The sequence below is a fragment of the Bidens hawaiensis genome, unplaced genomic scaffold, assembly GCF_021521415.1.
Source record: "Bidens hawaiensis isolate Kalapana, Puna unplaced genomic scaffold, B.hawaiensis_p1.1 tig00016505_1, whole genome shotgun sequence".
Lineage (NCBI taxonomy): Eukaryota > Viridiplantae > Streptophyta > Magnoliopsida > Asterales > Asteraceae > Bidens > Bidens hawaiensis.
Genome location: NW_027492516.1, coordinates 172,423 through 176,471, shown reverse-complemented (window position 1 = coordinate 176,471; position 4,049 = coordinate 172,423). Strand labels below are relative to the sequence as shown.

Genomic DNA, 4,049 nt, shown 5'->3' with positions numbered 1-4,049 from the left:
AGAAGAAAAAAAGATTAAGATGCCTTGAGTTAAAGTCAAAATAATTTCCCTACCATTTATTAAAAATGCATATGAAATCGCTATAGCTAATTTATTATAATAGTCAAAATAAAATATTCAACAAAACAAAACAAAGTGGCACTCACACTCACAAACCAAATACGACCAATCCATATGTGCCTTCCTTTTAGAAGGTCCGAAAGAAGAAAGAAAATTCAATGATAAAACATTTTAAAATAATTCACACACATTATATTCAATAACGATACATCTTCAATCTATTAGCTATATATGCATGTTTCCTTGGGCTACTTTAACGAATATAGTTTGTAAATAATTTATGCAAATGGACTTAATTTACTTTTTCCCGTAAATGAATTTAATTAATTTGAAATATATAACAGTGATTTTAGTTTACAACTGTAGTAAATTTGTTTTCTTGGAAGATGATATTATTCAAACAATATATTCAAATAAGTCACAAAAAAGACAGAAAAAAGAAAAGATGAAAGTAGGCAATATACATGATTTTTTTATATATAAAGGTCAAAAGGTTTATTATAAAAAGCAAAAATGATTTAAAGCGTAATTGTTTATGATATTTCTAAGGCTTTATAAAAAAAAGTCCAGACTGTATACTTTGCAAAGACAATTTCACTGTATATATACTAGTTTGGTTAATACTCAAAAAAAAAATAAAGAAAAAAAGAAAACAAATCTTGATTTATATTTTGTCACTAATAAAAGTATAAAGAATATGGCAAAATAACATTTATACAATATCAAGTGGTGCAAAAAGGTGTCTATAACATCATACATCATCTTGTGTCACTACTTTTACTCCTTATAAATTCTTCCCTACTCTCTTATTTTCTCTTATCCCTCAAACATAAAACATGTCTACAGTTTTCTGTCGGCAGCCTTCCATGAATTCCTCTCATGTCGTAGAGGCAACAACCATGAGACTTAAACTGGTTTCACACAAACAACACAATCAAAAATCATGTTTTGAAGATTGGAGTCTGCTCCAATCTCCATCCCACAAATCACTTGAAGATTATTTCAACACAGATATAAACTCATATCTTTACAACCAAAAATCTTTAAAACTCAGCCAAAAAAGCCTAGAGCTTTGCACCGAAAGTTTAGGCAGCGAAACAGGCAGTGACATGAGCGATAACGATGTCTTGTTTTCTGTCCCGGAATTAGTGACCAAGAGTAGAAATAATCGTATGGAGTCAAAGAAGGTGTTATCAAGAAGCTTTCCACCTCCATTGATGAGTATGAGTGGACCAAAACGGTTTCAAGTTAGGCCTCATCGCGAAGGAGGGAGGTTGGTTATCGAAGCCATCGAGATGGATTTGGGGAATAGTTGTTTTCAAGTGGAAAGGAGCGATGGGCGACTTCAATTGACATGTTGGAAGAATGAAAAAGGTGATTGGAAATAGGAAGCCATGAAAATGACATGAAGGAATTAGAGAAGAATGAGAAACTTCAAAGGGTAAGAAGGTGCAATGAAGATGAGAATGGAAATAAAGGAATATGTTGTAATTGGGAGCCTTGTTGTTGGGTGGCTATATCTTAGTTGTATGAACTATCTCATCATACTTACTATGAACTACACAATAATGTAAATTAACTCGTCCGGTCTTCTAATAAACAAAACTCAAGTTTTTGCATGGAATTTCTAGGATTTTTGAGAAATATACAATACTCTTTAGGAATTCAAACATGAGCAAAGAAACAAGATGCAAACCACCCCAAGAAGAGGGGCCTAAAGATGCTAGGATATGTCGGCTTAAATTGGTCTAAGGTTTGGCCTATTGGGAGGAGGCGCAAGATAGGGTGGCCGACCCTAATCCTAGTGGGCCAAGTTTGGTTTACTTGCTGCGTAAGTTAATCAAGAGAGCATAACCCTTATTATGTACTTGTAATATTGTATCACTCATATACCCTAGACCGAACTAGGTTAAGTCTAGTTTTCATTTATTTGCTTTTGTGTGTATGGTTGTGTTTAGTTCGTGTGTGCGTATTAATCCCTAACAAAAAGAATCGTTGGACATGACTTATACGATCACATGAAAGCGCTCCTCAACAAGCTCTAGGGCATGGCATATTCAATTCTTCAAATATGGCTTGAGTGCCTTATCGGCTAAGGAACACCGCCTAAACATTAACCCTTCCACCAGAAGAGTTTGCCAACAGAATAAGGTGATCAATGACAAGATGGACAAGTTGCTACAAGCTGATGCATGGGCAGTACTTTTAGAGAAAACTATAAAAGTGGTGATATTCCTTTTTAAGTACTTTTATACCACTATAGTGCATGTAAAACTCGGCTGTATACTCATGTGATAGGAAAACTCAAAACATTCTAATATATATCTACTTTAACTCAAGTAACATACCTTATTTTTAGAGAAAATTACTGTTGCGTCCATGTGGTTTTAAGGCGGAGGCACAATGAGTTTTTGAAAAACTTTTTGAACTGGTTGAGTCCCTGTGGTTTAAAAAATAAACCGTTTGAGTCCCTGCCGTTACTTAACTTTTAGGGTAAACTTTCATTTTACTGAAACCACATGGACTCAAATTGTTCGTTTCTGAAACCATAGGGACTCAAACTGTTCGTTTCTGAAACCACGGGGACTCAACCAGTTCAAAAAAATTTTCGGGGACTCATTGTGTTTCTGCCCTAAAACCACAGGGACGCAAATAGTAATTTTTTCTTATTCTTATATATATTAATTCATATGTTAATATATGCGATACAAAGTCACAAACTCGTGTATCATCTACAATTTCACTTTCTTTCTTTTTTTTTCCTTGATCGGATGATGTATTACAAACAAACCTATAGAACCGGCCCATAATTACTGAGGCCGCAGGATTAGTAGGCCCACCAAGGGTCAAACATAACATAAAGATTTAAAAAATTAAAAGTAATTGATCCTAAGTAGAAAGCATAGCTTCCTCCTTAATCATCTCCATGATTTTTGTTTTTCGGAATCTTCTATTGTCAAATACTCCATCATTCCTGCCCTTACATAGCACCCAAAACGTGACTAAGAAAATTTCTTTTATATAGCCTTCTCACATTCTCTAGTTTACACTTATTTGTGTTTGAATTTATTCCTTTACTACCTAACTTTCTTCTTCAATAGTATTTCATAATTTAACGTAAAGCCATTTTGTTTATCTCTACCATCATATGTGGATTTAGAATGGTCACTTATATGTGTCTACCTAGCACATAATTAGCGCCGGCTCAACGAATGTGAAGCCTAAATCGAACAAGATTTTATGGCTTTTTCATAACAATTGTTAAGAAATTTTTTCTTTTTTTTTTATTATTACAAGTTTTGAATTCATAACCTATACTTTAGTACCAATCAGGCCTATCAGCACACCAATACATTAGTTTGAGTTTACTTTACCTGTTATAATATATCTATATATAAAGTTTTTTGAACTTGGATGCCTTAATTAAGTGTGGTCCTAAAGCCCTAACGTATTTTTGCTGTCCCACGAGCCACCCCTGCACCTGAGTCCTTTGATAAAAGATTTGGGGTCTCAAACGATTAGTTCAGCTCATTAATCAAGACGAGAATGAGGACAGAAATTATAACGAGAACACATTAGAGCAAGAGTTTAATATATAGCTCATTTAAGATGAGATCAATGAGACATATGCCACCCAGTATAAACAATGAGGGGGAATTAAAGTGACTTTTATAGAAAGAAATATAATAAAGTTTTCAATATCTTTATTGTTCAATATGTGTGTGTGTTTTTATATAATACACTACTTTTGGATGATGTATACGTGACAATTATAAGAAAGACGTAGTACGTCTTAGTTGGACGAATTGCATATTCTTTCTTTTCTTTACAAAAAGAAGAATTGTCCACTAATTGCGTTATTGCTAAGGGATTAATTTGTTTGGTTACTATTAGGTTTCTTTAAAACATATTGAAAAAAATGAATAGATGGTAAACGAACACATGTTAGCTAGGTTTCATTTTTTGATCTTAGGATTTAATTAGTCCAA

General features: G+C 33.4%; 1 pseudogene; it reads left to right on the top strand.

Annotated features, from left to right (window-relative positions):
• Positions 1–896: 896 nt before the first annotated feature.
• LOC143551639 (protein FANTASTIC FOUR 3-like) lies at positions 897–1,697 on the top strand (annotated as a pseudogene).
• Positions 1,698–4,049: the final 2,352 nt, after the last annotated feature.